At 34.1% G+C, this 26,499-nt stretch overlaps 1 protein-coding gene and 1 pseudogene across 17 annotated transcripts in view; one reads left to right on the top strand and one right to left on the bottom strand.

Moving 5' to 3' along the window:
* The window catches only part of SOX6 (SRY-box transcription factor 6), a 693,831-nt gene that overhangs the window by 219,697 nt on the left and 447,635 nt on the right, over window positions 1-26,499 (bottom strand). The gene's annotated exons all lie outside the window — the stretch shown is intronic.
* LOC132662228 (phosphatidylinositol N-acetylglucosaminyltransferase subunit P pseudogene) lies at window positions 5,131-9,349 on the top strand (annotated as a pseudogene).

Below are 26,499 nucleotides of genomic sequence, written 5' to 3'. Positions count from 1 at the left end.
TGAAAGAAATTATGTGAATTAATTCAGATAATTTGTCATCCAAATTAAGACATTTATTAAATGAATGGAGGCACTGTGAAATAGTACATCAAGAACACAGGTGTAAACCAGGCAATCAAATATAGTCATAACTTATTCTCACTTAATGTCAGTTTCTAAATAATGCTACCTAAACAGAACCCTAAAGTTGCTAAATTTTGTAAAAATTCTATATGAATTTTATGTTTTTGGTAAGCCTGAAATATGGATGATGAAATTCTATAGAATAATTAGGCTCAATTCATCACTATTGAACATATGCAGAAATTCAAAATCAACAAATATAGATATAATAGACCCATCATCTAGAGTAATCCTAACAATATAATCTTAGTTTCATAAAGCTGGTACAAATGCTCTTTATTTGCCAAGTATTCTGAAGAGAAGTTTTTAATATAGCATTCATAGAAATAGTCAATCAATTTTCCATGAAATGTAATTCCCAATTAAGGAGATACAAGGTCATGCTAATTTTTCTCATTTTAGAAGAGACAAGCTTATAATTTTACTTAGTAATAAGCCAAACAACACAAAAATGTCCATCTGAAAATGATAAGAATATTTAAATGTCTAAATCTTATACCAATCTGTCATTTAAAATTTCAATTTTGATATTAAGCACAAGTTCTTGTTTCATATGATAAATATACCAACACACACATCAATGAAAAACCTGCATTTGCTTCTGAAGATTCTGAGGCCTTGGGTTATATATCTAATGAAGTAATGAAAATTATTGTAAAGGAAAAAAAGGAAAGTCCTATCTAGAATATAAACAGTAAACCAAAACTTTCCTGGTTTATTTTAAGTTGAAAAGTCAACCAAACTTTTGGAAATTTATACCAGACTTATAGTCAACAAAAACCATAGAGTCAATGGCCTTTGAGTAAATTCTATGAGAAAAGTATTTCCCTCAGTCCTACAAAAAATCTACATGCCTACAATTATTCCAGAGAGTTTATAGTTAAGTTTCTAGGAAATCAACACAACATTGTTTACCAAACTTCTTCCCAACATAGAAAAATAAGTAATTCCCAAATTATATTAATAGGAGAATTAAAAGAAACCCCTTATACCTCCAGAATTGAGCTACAATTGAGTCCTAAACTAATTTTCAAGCTTACACACAGGCAGTTCTAACCAGATATTACCAAGTATAGTGGAATTGAAATTAAGTACAATTAAATTAAATACAATTCCTACCCGGATCCCATAAATAAATGTATTTTATAAAGTGTAGATTATTATAAAGACCATCAATAATTTTTTAACAACTGAAGGATCTAAACCAAGTGAAGATTTAAAAGGCACTGGGAAAGGAAGCAAACACCAAAATACAGGAAAATCTACTAAGTGTGATTTGGGAAAAAGGACTCTGCCATTTCTGGAATTTTTCAGGCACTGTTTTATAGGGATACCAGAGTTACGTTGTAACAGTGTTAGTTCATAGTTGTAAAAGTTCTATCAGAGGCAGCAGAAAATCTTTTTTTTTTTAAGGAAAAAAATCTAAATACTAAAGTGAACATCAATTAAGATATTTCAAAACTGCGTAAATCCAAAGGCAAGTGTTAAATCTCTACAATGTCAATAGAACTAAATAATTTGGTGTGAATTTGGAACCAAATTCAGTTAAACAATAACTATTAACAAATGTATAAAAATTTAGTTTTCCAACTTTAAGCAGAGAGTGGATTCACCTACTCAGAGCAGAAAGAAAAAAAAAAGGAGCAAAAGTGACTCAAGCACATGTGAGTCTTTTGTATGGCAAGGAGAGGAAGGAAACAAATAAACAAGACTCTCCCAAGAAGATCCACAAGTTAGAGTTGGGGGCCAATGTATTCTAGGCAATAAAAAATATTTTAGAGTTAGGGAAAACACTTCCAAGTTTTAATTATCATTGCAACAAGCCAAAGACAAGTGAATTCCCAGATTATCAGACATGGCTATATTTAAATGTAAGCTCTTAAATCCATTCATGAACTAAATATAAACATCTGAAGTAGTTGCTGTTTGGAATTATCTGTGCAACTGAGAACACAGGTAATCAAGAGTTGACTATATATACTCTTTTGTTCCCTCCATTTGGTCAGATGAACTGAATAATCAACAGCAGTTAAGGCCATTTGGAAAGAGCCAATAACAGTTTACTCTGGCAACCCAAGAAATACAAGACTGAGATCATCAGCAAGGGTGAGGTATATTATTATTACTATGGTTGATTTCATTATCATTGTAAAATAAGAAACATGGTAGAAATTCTACCAGGTTAGTAACTCTACCAAGATAAAAAATATGCAGTAATTATTCAGTAATAGGCTACTCATTTTAACCTTCTATTTGAGTTACTAAAGTGATAAAAGTCTATCATAAAAATGGCCTTATATCAAAATGGATATGGAACATTATTAAATATTTCATTTGTATAAGGTAAGTATACATGAATGATAACATTGTTTCCACTAATCTGTACATGAAAATAGGCTAGACATAATAAAAATCAAAACAACTATAACCATAAGAGACTCGAATACAGAGAACAAAGTGAGGGTTGCTGAAGCAGAAGTGGGTGGGGAAATGGGCTGAATGAGTGATGAGCATGAGCACTGGGTAAGTGATGAATAACTGGGTTCTACTCCTGAAACCAATACTACACTGTATGTTAACTAACTTGAATTTAAATGAAAAAATTAACCAAAATTCAAAACAACTAAAAAGGTACTAGAAAGTGCTTTCACATACATTGAGCCTTAAAACCACCTAGTAAGGCAGCTATTATTATCGGCATCACCAATTTGCAAAGGAAGAAAAGACAGAGAGGACACAAGATTTACTTAAAATCACACAGCCAGATCTTAAAACCTAAATTCAAACCTATTTATCTTTCCACTTCAAAAACAGCCAATTCTTTTAGACTGATATTCCGAGAATACATTTTCTTATCTTGAAGTTTTACAGTTATTATTAGCATTAGAGTAACATTGTGCTTATTTTCCCCAGACTGAAGTCCCAGGTTGACCCCATACACCTAAGAACAGAACTGGAAGAAGGGAGAGAGTGCATATGTGTGTGTGTGTGCGTGTGTGTGTGTGTGCGTGTGTGTGTGTGTGTGTGTGTGTGTGTGTGCATGTCTGGTATGTGTATATGTATATAGCTCCAAATGTACTTCCCAATTTGAACATAAGCAAACAGTTGTTACAAAGCTCACTGCCTATCTGAGACTTTTAGTGGGGGAAAGGGAGCATTATAAAAGAAAGAAAAATACCTCACATTTTTCCCTATCACAGTTTGTTTGTTCCCCATATTTTCCATCACTGGTTTTACCACCATTAATCTACATGTCAAGGTGATTTTTCAAAAAATTATCTAAAAAAAATAACTTGAAGTGTCTTTTTAAAGTATACTTATTTAAATGATCATAGACTCAGAAAATCAATATTGTAAAGAATCAAAGAAGTCATTCAACTCCCAAAATTTACAAAATCAGGAAGCTGAAAGCCAGAAGGGAAAGTGATATGCCTGATGTCATAAAGGTAATTTGAGTTAGGACTAGAACATAGAAGTCCTGATCCTTTCACTGTAACATGTCACCTCTGAAAAACTCAAGTGAAATAATCCACTTTAAATCATTTTGGGCTGGGGCGCCTGGGTGGCGCAGTCGGTTAAGCGTCCGACTTCAGCCAGGTCACGATCTCACGGTCCGTGAGTTCGAGCCCCGCGTCAGGCTCTGAGCCCCGCGTCAGGCGCTGGGCTGATGGCTCGGAGCCTGGAGCCTGTTTCCGATTCTGTGTCTCCCTCTCTCTCTGCCCCTCCCCCGTTCATGCTCTGTCTCTCTCTGTCCCAAAAATAAAAAAAAAAAAAAAATAAAAATAAAAAAAAATAAAAAAAAAAAATAAATCATTTTGGGGCACCTGGGTGGCTCAGCTGGTTAAGTGCTCAACTCTTGACCTCAGCTCAGGTCATGATTTCACTGCTCCTGAGATCAAGCCCTGAGTCAGGCTTCATGCTGACAACACAGAGCCTGTTTGGGATTTACTCTTTCCCTCTCTGTCTGTCCCTCCCTTGCACACACACTCCCCCTCTCTCCCTCCCTTCTTCTCCCTCAAAATAAATAAATAAACTTAAAAAAATCATTTTTGCAAGATAGTTGATTTTGGTAATCATTTTCCTCTATCCATTTAAAAAGCAATATTGATTCTTATTTAGACTTCCTCAAGCTTATCATGTAATCTAACAATGGAATGCTAGTCAATGACAGAAGCAATCAATAGGGAAATATTTTCAAAAGCACAACTTGTCCAAAGATACTAACATTTTCACTCTGAAACCTCAGCATGGAAGTTTTCGTATGTGCTGGGTTACAGAGATTAATCAGAGTTTAAATGATACTTTTTAAGAAATAGAAAATCAGGATGTTTCATAGGTAAACAGTTACTTATGGACTTGGAAAGATTTCAGTGCCCACCACTGATCAAATTTAACAACTGGAATATTATGGGCCACAAGAATCTTTGGTTTTCATTGGCTCTTGTATTAAAAAACCTGAGTGGGGCGCCTGGGTGGCGCAGTCGGTTAAGCGTCCGACTTCAGCCAGGTCACGATCTCGCGGTCCGTGAGTTCGAGCCCCGCGTCAGGCTCTGGGCTGATGGCTCGGAGCCTGGAGCCTGTTTCCGGTTCTGTGTTTCCCTCTCTCTCTGCCCCTCCCCCGTTCATGCTCTGTCTCTCTCTGTCCCAAAAATAAATTAAAAACGTTGAAAAAAAAATTTAAAAAAAAAAAAAAAAAAAACCTGAGTGCCTGAGGGGTTCTCCAGATCCTAATTTCCTTTAAATAAGAGCAAGAACTATATAAAGAACATTGTTCTTAAGTTCCTCAGGAAACAAGGCATCATAACAAAAAGTGATTTTATTTATTTTTTCATTTCTAATAAGATTTTCTCTATTTGAGATTACATTCTTAAGGATAAAATTCTATGTGTTGAAAGATATTCACTGAGGGGCACTGGGTGGCTCAGTCAGTTAAGCTTCCAATTCTTGATCTCAGCTCAGGTCATGATCTCAAGGTTGTTGAAGTTGAGTCCCACATCGGCCTCTCTGATGACAGCACTGAGCCTGCTTCTGATTCTCTCTCCCTCTCTCTCTGTCCCTCTCCTGCTCGTGCTCTGTCTTTCAAAAATAAATATCTTAAAAAAGATATTCACTGAAACAATACTGATGACAGTGAAAAACTTAATAACAAATGGAAAGTCCAATTGTAGTGAAGCGATGAAGTGAACAGGGCTATCTGTATTCAGGTGCTGATTACACAGAGGCAAGTCAGATTTTTAACTATTTTTAGGAAAAGCCTTTTAAAACTGAAAAAAATGCCTGTGTGATAATGTCAAGTGGGAAAAAAAAGGAGCATAACACTGTGAAAAAAATAAGCAGAACAAAAAGATTTGAAAGGGGGCAATCTAACTTGAGTCTGTTTTTAACTGGCAAATGTTTTTCTTCAGTATGATCATATACTACAGATGTCCTGTGAACAACACAGGTTAAAGGTGCTGACCTCCTGTGCAGCTGAAAATCCACAGGTGTCTTTTTTTTTGTTTAGTTTTTATTTAAATTCCAACTTGTTAACATACAGTGTAGTATTAATTTCAGGTGTACAACATAGTGATTCAGCACTTTCATAACATCAGCAGGCTCATCACAACAAGTGCACTTCCTTAATGCTCATCACCTATTTCACCATCCGCCACCCCACCTCCCCTCTGGTACAGTTTGTTCTCTATGGTTAAGAGTCTGTTTCTTGGCTTGCCTCTCTCTCTCTTTTTCAGAAAAATGATTTTAAAAAATCAGTGGCATTTTGGGAATGTAGGATAAAAGAAATGCAGAAACTGATAAAGATTGAACAGATAAAACTCAAGCTGAGGTCAGATAAATCACGTAAGTATATATTTCACAAGTTTCTTGTTGGCTAGTACATAGAGAATGACAGAAATAGAAAAAAAAAAACCCAAAACAGTATGATGTTCATCTTATAATTTTCAAGCTGTGTAATAAGAGTTAACAGAGCATATAAAAATATTTGATTATCAAGTTGTATAGTGTTAAGTAACTGGAACATAAATCCTGATATCTGGGTTCTAGTTTTACTTTTGCCACTTTGTACAAGTAGCTTTTTGAGCCTCCATTTCCCCACCTGTAAAATGAGGGTGTTGGACTAGATAATCTGTTAAGGATTCCAGTCCTATCAGCTATGTTATAGGCTATAATCTAGAAATATTCTGTGAGTATAGACACTCTCTGCAATTTTAGTTTTTTTTATGAAAATCATTCAATCTTGCCTGTATCTGTAAAGATCATTAGTATCTTGGTAGCACGAGAAAAAGCAATTTATGTGACCAAGAACTATAAATGTAAACATATCATATACATATACATGTGAAAGAAGATTCAAAATGAAATAACCACTGCTAGGAGAGTCCTTCAAAATAGTGTCAAAAGGACAACGAGGACCTATGCGTGTCTCCTGCTTCAGCTGTCAGAACACCATGAATTTTTTACTTTTGTCAACTGCAATTTGTCAGTTGCAACTCCACCACCTCCTTGAACACATCCTTCTAATTTGAACTGAAATAGAAATGATGTAAAGCCTATTAGCTAAGTAACCAATTGTGTATTAGGTAGTCAGTTTAAACTCTGCCAGTGCCAATCATAATTCTTTCAAAACAAGTTACACAACCTTATGTCTTTTGCCATTGTAAGCCTGCATTCCCGTTCCTAACTGGGAGCACACTTTCGATTTCTGTGGATTCTGTGTCTCCCAGGTTGCAATCCCTAAGACCCCAAAAAACTCTCTGGTTGCTTTACAGCCTCTTTTTTTTAATTTTTTTTTATTTTTTAATATATGAAATTTACTGTCAAATTGGTTTCCATACAACACCCAGTGCTCATCCCAAAAGGTGCCCTCCTCAATACCCATCACCCACCCTGCCCTCCCTCCCACCCCCCATCAACCCTCAGTTTGTTCTCAGTTTTTAACATATTTACAGCCTCTTCTTGATCAACAATACATATATACCCAACAATACATATATACCCATATATATCTAATGGGTATATCAATTAATGCTGGATTAATTGATATCCAGCATTAATTTTTCAGATGTGATTTTTTTTCAGCTAGAGGAACTTCACCAAATTTAAAAACTGTTTTCTTTTATAATGTGACACTATAATTAACATCAGCAAACTAATTCGCAAAATATATTTTTGCTTCTTTGTATTTACGGAAGAAAAAAATGGAATAAAAGCAGAACATATAAGTTGAACTTATGTCACTCTGTACATGAACAAATGTAACTGGATTTTTTGACTAACAGTTTCATATGTAAGTCCACTGGGTTTTGTTTACATATTATAGGAATAATCTGATTTAGGAAGCTGTAGGGTGAAATGTTTAACAGCATGGACTCTGGAGCCAGATTGCCTAGTTTTAAATTTCAGTTCCACTATTTCCTAAGGCTATAACTTCGATCTTATTGATTTCTCTTATAAAATTCAGTATTGTATAGATCAAATAAGTTAATACAAATTAATACAAGTGAAGCACTTAGAACAGCGCTGCACATAGTAAACATTCAATAAATATTTGCTGATATAGTCATATAATGGCTATGTTAAAAATCCATTTTAGAATCTATCCTAACAGTGAACACAAGTTACATGATACAGGATTATGATATAGCTTTTCAAATTAGAACTTTTAATAAAGTTCTAAAATAAGACAACTGTCACTGACTACAAAATATCACTTTATTCCAACATCTGCACAGAGGAGGATGGAAGTTGTAAATCCAGGCCTGAGCCTGTCACTCACCCAGTTAAACTCTTCAATGGTTCTCCACTAATGAAGTCCAGACTATTTAATTTTTTTAATGTTTATTTATTTTGAGAGAGAGAGAGAGAAAGGGTGTCCGTGAGCAGAGGAGGGGCAGAGTGAGACGAGAGAGAGAATCCCAAGCAGGCTCCACACTCAATTCAGAGCCCAACGTGGGGCTTGATCCCACAACCATGAGATCATGACCTGAGCCAAAATCAAGAGTTGGACACTTAATCAACTGAGCCACTCAGGTGCCCCCAGACTTTTTCTTAAATGGCTACATACCCCCCTTTACGATTTTGCACTTGCTTGCCCATCTCATCCTATCTTTCACCTTTTCTGTCCAGTTTTAACACCTGCCCCCCTCAACCACAAATGCACACACACATGCACACTACTTTCACTAAAAACATGAAATTCCCCAGAAAAGTAATTTCTCTCTCACATTTCTAGGTCTCATCATCCATGCTATTCATATTGCCTGAAGCATTCTTCCACCCTTTTTCTCTTCTATAGTGTTACTTTAAAACTGAAAGCCAGGAATAAGTGGATGTTTATCAAAAGAGGAATGGATAAACAAATTATCCTTCATTGATCTGGGTATATTACGCAGGCAGCTCTTAAGATAATGTAAAGAATTCATTCATTCATTTAACAAATATTTACTGAGTATCTTCAATGTACTCTTTTAAATTTTATCCTCAAGATATCCACAAGATATCCACAAAAATTTTATCCTCAAGAATGAGATAAATCTATATTAAGTTTTTAAAAAAGCAAGTTGCATAACACATTTTTATTTTAAAAATGCTATTTTAAAAATAGGCTGACAGGGGTAGAACAGAGAGAGAATTTTATGTTATACTTTATATTATTACTATATTATATTGTGCAATAATGTACATTTATAAGTGATAGTATACAATTCTTGAGAATTATTAAGAATACAATATCTCAACACCCACACTCCCATACACCCATGGAGGGAGGATGGAAGGCCCTATTCCCCAGGCATCTTGGCTGTAGTGTGACAAGATTGTCTAAAGCCACAGGGAAAATTGTGGAAAATTCACCATCGCCATTGCCACAATTTATGGCTTTGTTCGTAAGTCCCAATTAGGCTACATACTATGTCTTGAAGGGGCTTTTGTTCTTGAATCTTGACTAAACTCCTTAGACTAAACCTATTGGCCTCAAAAATATTGGACAGTTGCACTGCCTGCCTACCACTTCACTACTACAGTTATTGGTTATGTACTATCATTTGGAATAAACATGATGAGTACATCTCCACTCATTTCCATTCATACAGTTATGGACAACTATGCTAAAAGTCAACAGCAAAAGAAATACCAAGAAGATGACATCCCAGCATTAAGAGATTTTCCCATTAGTGAAGCAAACCAAATGTTCTTTCTTGAAGCCAAAAAACTTTACACCAAAAACTGAATTGTGTGTAGACTAACACCAAGCATTTATTATAAGTTTTTGACATAATAGTTTTGGCCATAATTATTTTGACTACCTCTGTTATTAATACCTGATATTGAAATGTAAAAATATTAAGTTGAACTCTTAATTTGAAATCCATTAATATCATTAAATGTTCTCAAATATTCATTTTTAATGGACAGACTAAATAAAATCATGTGTTAAAAAAAGAATAAAATATCTCTCACTCAAGGGTAATTGTTTAGAAGTTATTTTTTCCCAATATAAAAATAATTTCTATTGAAGGTCACTTAAGGAAAATTAAGGGCATAGAATTTGAGGTGAGAAGATACTTAAAGAAATTTGTTTCCTTGTAAATTAATGTTTTAAATACTTTTGTATTACTGAATAATAATCAAAGATTTAAAAAATAATAAACATTTAACTTTCTTGAAAGAGAATATTTATTCCCCACACTACCATTATATTTACATCTATCACTTGACTCATACTTCTCAAAAAGTATTTTGGACATCATCTGGGTCCACTTTTATATGAATGCTATATCCATAAAATTATGTTTATAATATTACTATGATCCTTTTTGTGTTTTTCACTGCATTGACATTTGCCCTAATGGTGTAAAACCAATAATAAGTAAAATTACGGGTGCCTTATCTAAAATTACTATGCCTTATCAGAAATCAAGCCAGCAGCACTGAATTGTACTAGTTAGTGGTCACTGAAGTCTTTGTAACCAGGTATTTTTTAAATGTCAGTTTCACTTAAAAATTCTTGATGAAACAGTAAAAATAATATATTAATCTTATTAAATCTCAACTTAGAGTATACTTTAATTACATATAAAGTATTTCTGCTACATACCAAAATAACAATAGTTTTCCTGAGGAAAAGCATTTGTGTGATTCTTCGAGATCCAAACTAATAGCCTTTTTCCATAGAATGCCATTTCTACTTGAAAGAATAATGGACAGGAAAAGAATAGCATTCAAACTTAATTTTTTTTTTTAATTCAAGTATAGCTAACATACAGTGTTGTATTAGTTTCAGGTATACAATATAATGATTCAACAATTCTACACATTAAGCAGTGCTCATCATGATAAGCGTACTCTTTAATCCCTATCACCTATTTCGCCAATCCACCTAACACCTCCCTTCTAGGAACCACCAGTTTGTTCTGTATAGTTAAGAGTCTTTTTTTTTCTCCTTTTTAATTTGTTCATTTGTTTTGTTTCTTAAATTCCACATGTGAGTGAAATAATGTGGTATCTGCTGTTCTCTGACCGACTTATTTCACTTAGCATTATACCATCTAGATGTATCCATATTGTAAATGGCAAGATTTCATTCTTCTTCATGGCTGAGTGATATTCCATTGTATATATACCACATCTTCTTAATCCATTCATGTATGGATAGACACTTGGGTTGCTTCCATACCTTGGATTTTAAAATATATTTTCTCAAATATGATATGAAGAGAGTCTCTTGACTTCAAGGAAAACAACTGACTGTATTTGTTTTCAATAATCAAATTGTTTATGAATGTGACATTGGTGGATGTGATTATTTTATATTGTATCATGAAATACATCAACATTTAGAAGTTCCATATAACTCAGTGATCCAATATTTTCCAAATGACCAAACCATGTTGTCATAAAATCATACATTGCTAAAAGATCCATTCAAAGTATGTTAGACCAATGGAATTTAAAATGATGTAATAAAATGTGAAGAACTCATCATCTTTCAGATTCCAAATTGCAGTTAACCTTTATATTACTTGTAAATTATACTACAAAGAAGCATATCCATAATTATCTATAAAAGTTATTAAAATACTCCATTTTCTAAACACATATATGCATGGTGCTTCACATACTTCAACCAAAACAACAGATTGCAACAGATTGAATGCAGGAGCAGACATGAGAATTCAACTATGTCCCATTAAGCCTGACATTAAATAACTGTGCAAAAAAGTGAGATAATATCACTCTTCACACTAAATTATTTTTTAGACATTATAGGTATTTTTGTAAAGACTATTTTAGCAACACATTTGTTATTTAAATTAATTAACAAATGTTTAATTATTTTCACTTTTAATTTCTAATACTAAGTATACTAATACTAAGTATGTCAATAGACAAAAAGCCACATAAACAAAACTTCTTTGGGTCCTCAAATAGACCTAAAATTGCTGACCTATCTGTAAACAATTCTGAGACCTTAATCTCACCAGACTACAAGCAAATTGAGTTAATTGCTTCCCCAACTCCAAAGACATAGTAGACACAAATATGTGCTAAATGTAAATGATCCTCAAAACTACTTCAGGAAAATATACAATTTTAGAATGAATGAAGGGTAAAGGTTTAAAATTAGAAATGAGCTAAAAACTAGCTCTACCACTTATTAGATTTGTGGTTTTGTACGATTATTTATGCTTTTTCTGAGTCTTTGTTTCTTCACATATAAAATAAAATTTATATCCATCCAGCTAAACAATTGTTAAATATTAATAAATAAATATTATTCACTATTGTTAAATAAAAGAGTGAAGAATGTAGAACAGTTAGAACTCTTATACACTGCTGATGGTAATATAAAATGGTGCCGCTGCTCTAGAAAACAGTCAGTTCCTCATAAGGAGCTCGGTACATATACCCAAGAAGAATGAAAACATACATCCACACCAGAACTTGTACCATGTTCATTACAGCATTATTCATAATAGCCAATAAATGGAAGCAATCCATGTCCATCAACTGATGAATGGATGGATAAAATGGGGTATATATCCTTCAAGTGGAATATTACTTGCCAATAATAAGGAATTAAATATTAATACATGCTACAATACTGAACTTTGAAAACATTGTGCTCAGTGAAAGACACTAATCACAAAAAAACACATATAATTCCACTTACATTAAATGTACAGAATAGGCAAATCTAGAGAGATAGGAAGTAGATTGGGTGTTGCTTAGGGCTGGAAAGTTTGGAAAGAAATGGAGGGTGACTGCTAAAGGGTGAGAGATTCCCTTTAGGGTGATAAAAATATTCTAAAGTTTGATTGTGTGATAATTGTACAACTCTATGAATATACTTTTTTTAAAAACCTACTGAATTGCACTCTTTAAATGGGTGAATTTTAAGATATATGAATTATATCTCAATAAAGACATTGCTAACAATGCAAACAAACAAACAAGCACAGGTGAAAATGTCTAGCAAAATAAGTGACACACACCAGAAGTTCAGTAAATGCTTTTTTTGTCTTGATAATAACTGATGTGTCTCAAAATCTACTTACAAAACTAAGATACATCACAAAAATTTGAGCAGATTTAATTAGACTATGAGAAAAATTTGTATGTCAATGGTCAACAAACAGTATAATATATTCACAAAAGAAGTTCCCTTTTTGTTGTCTAGCTATTCTTATTGATTTTATATAAACTGTCCCTTTTTTAAAATTTCTGTGAAATATGAATGAAAAAAACAGGATGGATCTTTTAAGATTCCTTGTAGTTATTTAATATGAACTGAAATTTGATATCTGATTTAAATTTTGGTGTCTTAATTGAAGCTTCATAGTATAAAGTATGTTTGAGGAAAAATACAGAAAATCTTGTATATGAGATATGATAAAACCACTAAGCAGATATTTACTGGCAACTTCCCTCAGTTAAATTGCTATTTATGAAAAAAATTAAGTAATCTCTTTTTCATAATTCCTCTTGCTATTAAAGAACAAAATTATTAAATTGCACATTAAAGTTTTTGGTATTGCAAATTCATTAATCATAAAGCTTGCCTTGAAAAAAGCATGTCAAGAAAAATCATACTAGGAAGCAATACACACTCTAGAACTATTGTCCTTTCCAATGGAAACAAAACTATCTATGCTTTTGTTTACTTGAGTCTTGCATTTGTGATGTTCATTTAAAAGAGGAATGTTTTGCAACTGAGTTTCAAATTTTAGATCTGCCTCTTGGCATAGTGAGCTGACAGATTTTGTGGTCTGGAGGCACAAACTAACTAGAATTTCCATTCAGAAGTGGTAGCATATTGGTGAAGCCAGGGTGAGAAAACAGAAGAATAAAACCAATTTCTCAGTCTTCTCCGACCCTCACAGGCTTCTTGTGTGCCTTTCTAATTCACTACATTCAGTCAATAATTCATGGAATAAATATTTTTTTATATACCTTGGGTCAAGCAGTGAACCCACACATACTCTGTTTTCATGCAATTTACCTTCCAGTCATGGAACTCAGATAATAAAAGAAATTAAAAAATAAAAAGTATATTAAGCTGCAGTAAATGTTATAGAAAAAAATAAAGCTAAGTAGGTAGAAGAGGTTCCAGTGTTAAATAAGACAGTCACAATAGGTCTCTCCAAGAATGTCAACTAAGCAAGAACTGAATTAAGCAAGAGCTGAAAATATGATCCATGAGAACATTTAGGAGCAGAGCATTCCAAGAAGAATAAACAACAAATGCAAAGGTCCTGAGGTGCGTGCCTGTTTGAGGAACATTAGTAGGTAAACATATGATGAACAAAAAAGAGCAAAAAGAAGAGGTGATATTTTGATAGAGTAAATATATATTTGGTCTTCATCCCCAGTTCCTGGCATAGAGCTTCAAAAATCTTTGTAATTTCCTGAGTGATAAGAGTGAGAGGAGTATCTATTATTCATAATAAGCCCCTTTCAACCATACCTGAGTCTATGTTTATGAGGTGACAGTTAATGAGCCCCTAGATAGCTTTAGGATGTGAGCTGGCTGCCAGAGGAACCAACTATGTGATTAGAGAATTGAAACTTTCAGCCCTACCCTTGACCTCTGAGAAGGGGAGAGAGGCTGGGGATTGAGTTAATCACCAATGGCCAATGATTTAATCAACCATACCTATGTGTATAATGGAGCCCCATAAAAACTCTAGACAGAGGTGTCCAGAGAGCTCCGGAGTTGGTGAATGCATCCTTACCCCAGGAGGGTGGAGCATCCCTCCAGGAAGAAACTCCTGGAACAGGAAAAGAACTCCTACACTGGGAACCTTCCAGACCTTGCCCCATGTAGCTCTTCATCTTGTGATTCATTTGTATCCTTTATAATAAAAAAGTAATAGTAGAGAATTTCCTTGAGTTCTGTGAGGTATGATAGCAAATAATCAAACCGAATAGGGGTTTGGGGAGCCACTGATTTGTATCCAACTTGGACAGAAGTGTCCAATAACTTCTTGGGGATAACTTGGGGACCCATGACCTGTAATTGGTGTCTGAAGTAGGGAGGGCAGTCATGTGGGATCAAGCCTTTAACCTGTTGTGGGGGCAGTCTGTGCTAACTCTGGTTTGTTAGTATGAGAATTTAATTAAATCGTAGGACACCCAGCTGGTGTCCACAGAGCACTGAAGAATTGTTTGGCATGGAAAACTCACATTTTTTGTGTCAGAAGTGTTTTGAGAAGAGAAACAGTTTTCCCTTAGGAATGTAACAGAAATGAAGTTAGACAAGAAAGAGAGGACCATAGCTATCCTGTAGGGCCTTTTGGGCAATCATAGGGACTTTGGCCTTTATTCAAATTAATATGGGGGTCCATTAGAGGGTTTTCAGACAAAGGAGTGATGGGATTTAACTGACATGTTAAAAGGATCAACCTATAGCTTCTCTATGGAAAACAGATTATATGGAGACAAGGGAGAAAGCAGGGGATGTCAGCTGAGTGGCTAGCACAATAATTCAAGCAAGATAGACTGGCCTGGACCAAGTAATGGTAATGGCACATTTACACTGGATAATTTGAGAAGAGTTAAATAAAGTATTTACAAAAATATGGGGCAAGTTTTAAGGAAGACAACAAGGCATAATGATACACCCAAGAGCTAGTTATAGAATGAAGCTGTTGGGGAAAGAATGGTGGCTGGAACCAAGAGAACGTAGTTGTATGGAGACGGTCATGAAAGGGTCACAACCATCCTACAGCAATATGGCAAGAAAAGAGCTGTGGAGAGGAAAAGGACACCAACCTTACTGTCCCTCAACTCTCCTGAGTGCCTCTCATTGGTTGAACCCAAATGGAAGTCAAAGAGAAAGAGAACTCACTCATCAGTGCTCTTGGTACACAGAGTGAGTTTAGAAGGCATAAAGAGGGGCAAATGGAAACTATGAGGATCAAGGTTAACTTGTAATGAGGATCAAGGTTAACTTCAAGGTTTGTGATCTGAGCACCTAGAATAGAGTTGATATTTATTGAGATGGGAAAGAATTTAGGTACAGTAGATCTGGGAAAGAAATTTAGGAATTCCATTACAGACATGTTAAATTTAAAATGTCCAAGTAGAAATGTACAGTAGAAAATTGGATATATAAATTTGGAGCTCAAGGAGGCCTGATTGGAAACATAAATTTTAACCCTAGTTGTCATGGATTTGAGATACCAGAAAAAATGTGACACTGATCTATAAATACAAATGATTCTCTTTCTTCAAGACATTATTCTTTTATTTACTTTGAAGGGAAAAAAACTTAAGTAATATTATAATCAATTCCCTTTTTAGCATCCTCTAAAGCATGAGCTAAAAAAAAATTGTAATTATCTGTGTTGTAAATAACTGTGTATGCCATTATAGACTGTGAGCTCCTTATGGAACAAACCATTTCTTAGTCATTTTTGTATTCCCAATACTTAGCATATAAAAGCCTCTCAAAAATTTTTGACACAAGACTGGAATTAATGAAAATATAAATAAATGAAAATAGGGTTGGGATTCATAGGGTGTCCTGAAGGTGCTATCTAAAATGCCCTATTAATGGAAAAGTTTTGTTTTTGTAAAAAGAATTTCTTCTGATTGTCTGAAGACACAGATAACCTGACCTATCCTGTAACAAGAAGTCAAGGAGAAGCCAACAGTCAGGTTTTAAACAAAGAGGACTTAAGCAACTTTGAAAGCTTCTGTTGGTAAAGCAAAGAGAAAGCACTATGGATAGTCTAAGGGAGTGTCGAATACAGTTAATAACAAATCACATTTATTTGTTTGTTTCCTGTGTCCTCAGGGCAGAACCTGCTTTTATTTTTTAAATTTAATGTACTTAGTTTAGCGTTTATCCTTTCAATACCTTTTTTCATATTGTTGTTACATATGAGTTTGTAAGAAAATGTGGTATTTTTACATGTTTTCAGTTGTATATTATATCCTATACCAGATACATAATTCTGTTTCTTTTTTCATTTAATATCATATTTTTAAATTCATACATGTTGATATATATATAGCTGTTGTTTATTCTGACTGCTTCTTTATTTTGATTGCTCTTATAAACAATGCTATAGTGAACATTCTTATACACATGCAAGAGTTGCTTTAGGAGATAAATATATACATATAAAAGTTGGATAGTTCACAGAATATGTGCATCTTCAACTTTGCTAGACCTAGCTAAACTCAAAGTAGATATATAAACTTACACTCCCACAAGTAGTTTATGAGAATTCCAGCTCCTGACACTTAATTTTTGCCAGTCTGATAGATATGAAATGGTATCTTATTATTGCTTTAATCTGCATTTCTCTAGTATTCATGCATCCTCTTCTGTAAATTGCCTAGTTAATTTTTAAGCCAGTGTGGAATCAACAAGCTATGTCTACCCCATGTATTTTGATTCCATATCAGTGGCCAGGTCTGTTCAAGAACCTTTGCCAAAGCCAAAAAGCAGTACCCCCAAACAAAGAAATTTGGATTTTCCTCTAGAAGCCACAAAATTGAGTGGGGGGTAACTCTCAGGGTCATGGGTGTAAGATATCAGAGAAAAGTTAGATACTGACATAAATGCAAATGGTTCTCTCTGAGAGTTTAATGTACTTTGACAGGGAAAAAAAATTAAAAGTTTACTCCATTTTCCTTAGCATGTCTAATGTCTCCCTTTCTGTCTTTCCTTGTGCATTGTTTTTGACTCTGACACATACTTAAACACAAAATCTGTATTAAATACAATGAAAAAGCATACTTAAAAATATTTGTATTAAACACAATGAAAAATAGTACTCAAAACAGGAAGCTGCTTTGTTGACAGTTTGATGAAAGAAAGAAGGATCAGCTTTCCCTTCGGCCATCAGTGGAGATGAGATAATTTCAAGTAACACAAAAACCAAAACGCTTCACCAAGCACACAGTATACATGTGAGAAAAATAGATTTTAATATAATTTCAGCAGTTCTGTATATAAGTTATGATCCATTCCCATAGGTTTTTTAATAGATGCTCCTCAGTGAAAAAAAACTCTATTTATTGCAACAATATGCAAATCAGTAAACAATATGAACACCAATTTCAAAACTTCATATAATTCTTCCATCAAAATACTGTTTTCAGAAACCTCACTAAATTTGACATAATAACATTTTTTTGGCTTCTTTAATGTACATTGTCATAGGGATGTCTTATTACAGATAGCTGTAGATTCTACATTTTGACAGTATTAGGATAGTCTTTATGACTGCTATAGTATAGAACAACATCGTCAAATAGAGCTCTCTGTGATAATGAAAGTGTTCTATATCTTTGCTACCAATACGGTAGCCCTGGTCACATGTGGTAATAAGTATCTGAAATGTGGTTCATGTGATTAAGGAACTAAATTTTAACTTTGTTTTAGTTGATTTGAATTTATTAAATAGTCAACATGTGGCAAATGACTTCTATAGTGGGAAGCACAGATTTAATGTAATCTAGAAAATTTTTCCTTTTATCTAGCCATAAATATTGGTCTCTGTACTAAGCAGATAGCCAAGACTGGACACTCTCTGCTCTAGGATCAGAGGTCACAACACTCTCCTCTTGGCAACATTGGCAGTGACCTAGTTCTCATCTCCTATCAAGTGCTAAATTACTGGGTACCTACTACCCAGGCCTTCCATATCTAATGTCCTGATTCTCATTTTTAGCAGAGGTTACATTTGACTCTTGTTATCTAACCTATAGGTGCTTGGATACCTGCTTTATGTGTTTCATGTTTCTATCTTGTGTCCTTGGGCATCTCTGCTCACTTAGGGTGACTCAGCTACATCAATAATCATTATCCCCAGCTCCTATAATGCCAGTGTTGATTGACTACATGATACTTCCTGCCAAAAAAATTCAGTAGTTATATCCTCATTCATGACATTAGCCAGACCTAAGGTATCTAACATATGAGATTTTTTTTAATGTTTATTTATTTATTTTAAGGGAGAGAGCGCAAGCAAGCATGAGCGCACATGAGTGGGGGAGGGGCAAAGACAGAGAGAGAGAGAGAGAGAGAGAGAGAGAGAGAGAGAGAGAGAATCCCCAGAAGGCTCCACACTGCCAGGGCAGACCCCATGCTGGGCTCAATCTCACAGCTGTGAGATCATGACCTGAGCCGATATCAAGAGTCGGATGCTCAACAAACTGAGCCATCCAGATGCCTTTAACATGCAAGATTTCTTTTTTTTAATTGTTTAAAGTTTATTATTTTGAGAGAGCGAGAGAGAACAGGGGCAGGGCAAAGAGAGAAGGACACACAGAATTGAAGCAGGTTCCAGGCTCTGAGCTGTCAGCACAGAGCCCAGATGTGAGGCTCAAACTCATGGAATGCGAGATTATGACCTGAGCCAAAGTTAGACACTTAACCCACTGAGCAATCCAGGTGCCCCTAACCTGTGAGATTTTTTAAGCACACTCCTGGGTCTGATTTCTCATGGTCTTCTTCTCAAGAAATTAAAATTGTTTGAATTGGGAACTGTTTAAGATAATCTGGTGACTTAATCCTCAAACTAACAGTGTCTTCTGTACATCCCCACATTAAAACACTTGTTATTCCATTAGTACCAGCTATTTCATTTTCCTAATGAGCAAAGAACAAAGCTTATTTCTAAAATATTTGGAGAGATATTGGAAAATTGTGGTATGAATTGAAAGAACTTTGATACAAATAATTCATAGATTCCAGTGTGAGATATGGATTATAGGCATAATAGTAAGTGGTCATTGTATGTGAGAGATGACAATCTTCCTTTAACTATTTTTCCTAACTTTAATTATTAACCACATTATAATTTATTATTAAAATTCTATTCACGGTTCATAAATTTTTGCAGTAGACACACAAAAATACATGCCACTATGCTAGAAATGTAAAGATACTAATAGTCTAGACAGCATTTAGAGTTTCTAAAGTTTCTGTTCTACAATCACTTTCATGACATACCCAGGCACTTTGTCAACTGTCAAATAACCAGAGATGATTCACTGTTGAATTGTAGATCAGATTTTCCTAAAAAGCCAGAATAATATTAAATAATCCTTGACAGCAAATAAAAAAACGTAAAAGATACTAAAAGACAACATCCCCAAACCTGATTCATTTAAATTAATAGAAAAAGGGAAATCTACAGTAGCCAAATTTGAATAGAAGAACTATATATTTTAAAAAGAAAAAAAATCCCACTAATCTAAAAAGAAAAAAGTAACTTCGGTTTTTGTTATTTCTTTAATTTTGTTTTTGTTTTTCTGCTTGTTTATTTAGCTCAAAGAGTCATATGGAAGACTTGGGAAATACATGGGGAAATGTGTCCCAATAATGATCCAAAGAGATATTAGCGTGTTTTGGTGGAAAGAACATAAACTTGAAGCACTATATAGTCCTCCATTCAAATCCTGGATTGTTCATTATTATCTTGGTGTCTTGAGAAAAATTCTCCTGAGACTCTGTTCCTTCCTTTGCAAAAGGAAGATGATGATGCCAACCTCATGCCATTGGTTTGAGGATTAAGTAAGATAAAATAAACAAAAGCACTGTGACACACTATATTTGCCCAATAAATGTTAGTCTTTGCTTTTGACAGCACCCTCCTCTCATGCCTCTCTGTAGGTTTTTAAAAACCTATTTAAAAAAAAAAATTTTAAAAAAGCATTTCTCATGTCTGACTGGTAGAAAATACGAAGTATTGTAAACTCTACATAGTCTAACACAACGGTAGGCAAATAATAAGCACTGGGAAAAAAAAGATTTGTGGATTGATTGAGATTCTATAAATGCATTCCTTCTTGAAAGCAGAGGATGGATGAGATCAATTCTAAAGATCCTTTCCTGGTTCTGAGATTCATGTTCTAGTAGGAAAGCTTCTTTCAGTGTCAACCACAGTAAGAATAAGTTCATCATGAAGGGGAAAAAAGTGATTTTTTTTCCTGGTCCTACCTCTAGTTTGTTTTAGGAAATACAATACAGAGAATCTCCTCAGGGCCCTTCCTGTAATCTTAAGTAAACTCTTCTTTCTAAATTGAAAAAGATCATAATTATTTTTCTCCAGTATTTCAATTCATCTAATTCATCACTTCTTACTCATTTGTTTCTTGATCATGCATTCTGATTCCATCTCAGACAAGCCTTTGTAAATATTAAAAATATGGTCCAGGTAGAGAGAGCACCACTTCAAGTGGTGGTGATCCCCTCCTCTTCTTCCTGACACCAAAACTGAAAAATATGCAAAGAAGAAGACCTGGGACAAGTACCAATTACTCCAGGAAAATGCTTTTCAGCATCCAGCTGGGAGGGCAACCCTAAACTGTGGTATCATGGCTGAGAAATACACAGTCAACTATGGAGACTAGAGAAGAGCCATCATGCTTCAAGGCAAATGCCTATTGGCACTAAACTATGGCTGGAAAAATAAAAGAGCTCCTTTTAGTAACCAGTTAACAAGAAATCCAGGACTCTCAATGGGTATGAAAGCCTATGTTTAAGCAAAACCACAGAATGGTTGTGCCCATTTCATTTTCTTTAGCACTCTTAATAAACTTCTATTTATGCTCCCTTGATGTTACCAGCTTAAACTTGAGGGTCTCAGTAGGTTTTCCCACATTTCAGCATGGAAAAACTTCTAGCCATATAGATTTATGTAAAGCACTCTGCATCCTTCACTGTCTCTTGAAATCTTGCAACCCAAGGACAATTGCATATTTAAACATTAAAGGTGGTTTTTCTAACTTGAGTAGAAATGTATCTCTGGGTCCAGAAAAAACTAAAGTTTTTTCATTAATAACTATATTAGCTGGAAATTGCCACAGATGAATTTCAAAGCAGTAAAAGCCTACTTGTTTATAATATTAAAAAATAAGTTTAAACCTTCATTTAAAAAGGATGATTACGAGCAAATTTTAGAAATGTCTTACATTTGTAAAGATCTGTAGATGTCTTCTACAATCACTCTTCTATAAATAACCACACTCTTCTAACAAACCTTAAAATCAGACTGCTCTCAATAGAAAACTCACATTTTTCTCCAATAATCTCTACTTCTGAGTCTATTTGAAAAGTTGGTCAAAGACAGGAGCCATGTGCACATGTATGGTTTTGATTCCATCTATACTCCTGCCCTAATTCTTGTGGCTTGGACCCATTCCAGGTGCTCTGCCTTACCCTGTGGTTTGTATTTGAGATCCCCTTTTCTGACTCATTGCATTCTCCTGATTGACAAACAGATTTAGATATGAAAACAAACAGTTACCTGCCTGTAATTGGTTTCTAACAGCTGCACTGTTGTAGCACTTCTTAACCATGGTGAAGGTGCCTATGAAAGAAGCTTCTTGTTTAGTTCAGAGGGGTGTGTGCATGTGTGTGTGTGTGTGTGTGTGTGTGTGTGTGTGTGTGTGTGTAGGGTTCACACGTTTAGTTTTGTTTCCTTTTGTTCACTTTAGTTTCTTATTTGTTTTACAATAACACTTGGGAGTCTTTATTGTTCCCCAAGATACTCAATAATTATGGTGTATATGATTTATACATTATTGATCTGAAATATATATTTGTATTTTTTAAACCTCCAGAAATCAAATTTAAATAAGAATACACTGGATTTTGACTTTTTAAACTAATGTGGCTTTTAGTTGAACTTAGAAGAGTCCTCAAAGAAAAAGAGTCACTTCTTTTTCTTTTACTGACTTAATAGGAAGCATACTATTTCATTAGTAGATTAAAATGTTAGGCTAGAAGTAATAAACTATTATTATATTTTTAGTAGTGTGTCTCATAATGTCAACTGAATTATGTGAAATGTATCAAACTAGTTACAATAAAAGCCACTACTTACATACTACAAACAATTGCAACTCCCTCAACATATCAGAAGAGATTGGGACGTTGCATTTTAAAATTCCTGTGGAAATCAAATGTATTTTAAGTATCAGCTCTGATTATTTAATCAGACAACCTGCATTTTGCCCTGGCTAATTTTGAAGGCTGATAATATTTTACTTATAAAAATAATTGTGCACCTGTTGTGATGGAAGCCTAGTTAAACAAATGTTAATAGGAATGTAACTCGTAGCTTTAAGCATAAGAACACAGGTCTCTCATTACTATTACATGAAGAAACATATTTTTAAAGCCATGAGATAGATCTCATTTTAAATCTCATCTCTTCCTTAGCCCTAGAGAGATGTTTAAGAATATTATTAAAACATGTACAACGAATAGTTGCATATTAACTTGAAAGGGAACATCAGATAATGCCTACTGAACAAAATGGATATGGAGTTCCTCCTTCCCATTTAATACCTGTGTTCTTCTGCCTTGCTCTATTCCCTCGCCAAACCATTTTAATGATATTGAATCATTTTTGAGAAACACATGCACTTTTCTTACCAACTTATGATCAAAGGAGAAAATTAAAAAGAGGACCTACAAAAGCTGGACTCCTCTTGCACTCTTCATGTTTTCAGGCTCTTTCAGCATTAGAGATCTTTTTCAGTACCCAAATTCTGTAAGCTTTAAAAAATGCTAGGCTCTCATGGAATAGACAGACCTTCCCTCTGTGGATCCTGCCATTTTGTAAAAAGACTTCCTAAAAGCTACCAACGTGTGTCTATTCAATCCATTTCCGGGTGTAATCAAGTTCTAAGTACTGAAAAGAGGCTTGAGGAAAAAGAATTTGTCTTAAGTTAAACTAGCTAAATTTTGAGCTCAGTTATACGTGCCTCTTATTGACTTCTGTAAGACTGTAGCCTTGCAATTGGCCCAAATTCTTTAAGGTTATATTTAAAAGGTAATTTTATTCAAAATTACCTAAACTTTTGAACCCTATGTTTTATAATGTTGGGTTCATTTTAATTTTATTTTGGTTAGTGCAATACAAGTTTACAAGCAGAGTTCAGAAAATGTGTGCATTTTTTAAATGACCTAAATTCTCTGTAGTTTTCTTTTTCAATAGTTTAATGCAGACATTTGGATTGAAGGGGAATCACAAATAAACGGAATAATTGCATCAAATTTCCTCAGTGCATTAAATATGCACTCAGTGGTAATTACCAACAGTAGCAACACATTTAAAAATGTAGAGAATAATGTACAATTTATGCCTATTTCAAGGGTCTTATTCATGAAAACACCATTTGGATGAAAATACACACATTTTATTAAGTGGTTAGCCTTAGATTTTTTTTTAATTCAGACAAATGACTTAAATAGTAAGTGTGTGGGAGGTCTAGTAGTATGGGCCAGCTCTTAATGTGACATATATATCCCATGAGAATTGTCAAGAGCTGACTCTAGAGTAAAGAAATACCGAGGACACCCCCTGGCATGTGGGGCGCTAGGCACAGAGCATTCCTGGGCCTATAAACAGCAATGAGATGAATTACTCTCCCACATATTTTTCTTCTAAGAATCAGCTGTATATAAATATTATCACAAATATATATTTTTAAACTTCTTACATTTATTTGAACAAAGAAGACTAAAGTGAAATAGAGGAATTTAATAATAGTATATAAAAATTATAAAACTTTTTTATATTTTATGCTTACTAAAACTCTGTGCATAACTTTTAATTATAAAATAATAAATGCATATGTATTGAAATCTCATCTATCCCAAATGTTACACTAAAAAAAAAAAATTCATAGCAACTGTATGTCCAAACGCGATACATGTGAAAATCTCATTTTCACAGTAAGACCTCTAAGTTTTAGCTACTGCTATAATAAAATGCCAGAACCAAAACTGTATGGAAAGTTTCTTTAAAGTTTTGGGTAAGAGAATTTTACTTATACTTAAGTAAGGTGATTTAATACTACGACAAGGACTTGGCAGATAAATGATAGCTAAGCTATCTGTAATAAGATGGGAACAGAGCTGATTAGGCTGCTTTTCATTCTCCAGACCTAGATTACCTGAAAAATATAAGCTAATTATCAATAAAGTGATCATTATTTTTGGTTGAAACAATATTGGCAACATGGACTATACTGTAAATTTGATGTGGGTGATAATATGGATTTCTTAGAGTGTTAGAACTTCCTCTCAATTTTATACATATCTAATCATTTCCTATGGAATAATTGGTGCTACAAGAGGTAATAAATGGTTCCAGGTCCCTTTAGGTGGCACATAATGAAATACTCTCATATCTATTCCTACTGGCAAACTACTATTTACTAAGGTTTTGTTTTATTAGTCATTTTACAATCATTGACAGTAATCCTGAAGTGCATGTATTTTTCCCCACTTTGCAGATTAAAAAGCTGAGAGTAAAATAAATAAATAAATAAATAAATAAATAAATAAATAAATAGTTCAGTTTATACAATAATTCAAACCCAAATCTGATCAATTCTACACCCTGTGTTTATTATGCCACAATTCCTGTTCCAGGGGAGAAAGCAACTAAGTTCTTTAAGTCAATAACTTCATTTAGCATCTTCACAGAATCTTTGAACTCTTACATGTAACTGATTTGCTTTGTAGTTATTACTGACAAATTGATTTATTATCAAGGTAATTATATGCTACTCTATTTTAAAGTTCTAGTCCAGTGGTTCTCAAAGTGTGATTTATGGACCCCTTGGAGTCCCAGGGGAGTCTCCAAGGTGTCCCTAAGGTCGACACTGTTTTCACAATAATACTAAGGTATTAGTTGTATGTTACAACATTGACACTTACACTGATGATGCGAATGAATGAAATAGTGGGTTAAAACTGCTCATCCTCTAGCATGAATCAAAGGCACCTAACTCTACTAGTAGTAATTGTATTCTTCACCACCACACACTTGTAGTAAAACAAAAAAAATCAGTTTCAATTAAGTAGTTCTTTGATAAAATAGTAAAATAATGTGTTAAATAATGACTTTTAAGTACACATATTTTTAACATTCTGTGTGATGAGGGGCACCTGGCTGGCTCAATCGGTAGAGCATGCAACTCTTGATTTTGGGGTTATGAGTTCAAGCCCCATGTTGGGTGTAGAGTTAAAAAATTAGTTCTTAAGATTCTATGTGATGAAATGGGAAGCATCCCACTGCTTATTACACCTAAGTATCATAGCTGTCTCGAGGAAAATCACTTGTGCTATTGTTCTAGTTGCTAGCTGAAATTTTTCATAGTTTTTTGCATAGACCTCCAATTTCATTTAAAAGAACAAGATAAAATATCCTTACCTGTACTTTAACATTTGCCAAGAGAGCCTCCCACTTCAAAACAAAAACAAAAACAAAAACAAAAAACAAAAAACCTTATAACATTGGTTAAAATATAATTTGAACTTTCAAGGGAAAATCAGAATTTCAGAAAACTTCTATCTGCCATCATGAGCATAACACTTTCCAAATACTAAAAAAAAATTTTTCTGATATGATTAATAGTAATATTGATGAATTTGATTTTTTGATACTATGTGATGAAATGTGCCAACGTAAGGAAGAGCTGCACAACTCAGTGACAATATAATCTAAAAGCCTAATGCATGGCATTACAAAATCATGCATGGAACAAAAGATTCATTCAGAGTTAAAATTGGACAAATGGATTTTTTAAAGATTTTTTTTAAGCTATCTCTACACCCAACATGGGGCTCGAACTCACAACCCCAAGGTCAAGAGTCACATGCTCAACTGACTAAGCCAGCCAGGTGCCCCTGGACCAATGTATTTTAATGTAAAAGTATTGAAAGTTCACTGATATGGTTTCAGATCCTACATTAGACCTAACCTTTAAGAAACCAACACTTGTGATATTTGATGTAGTATCATAGAAGAAAATTCACAATTGTGTGAAAATGCTACAAGATACTTTTCCCTTTGTCAGCTACATATGCATATTAGGCCAACTTCTTCGTATACTTCG

This window comes from Panthera onca, chromosome D1 (assembly GCF_046562875.1).
Source record: "Panthera onca isolate mPanOnc1 chromosome D1, mPanOnc1 haplotype 2, whole genome shotgun sequence".
NCBI classification, from domain to species: Eukaryota; Metazoa; Chordata; class Mammalia; order Carnivora; family Felidae; genus Panthera; species Panthera onca.
The sequence above is the reverse complement of the archived record's forward strand: the minus strand, read 5'-3'. Positions and strand labels throughout refer to the sequence as shown.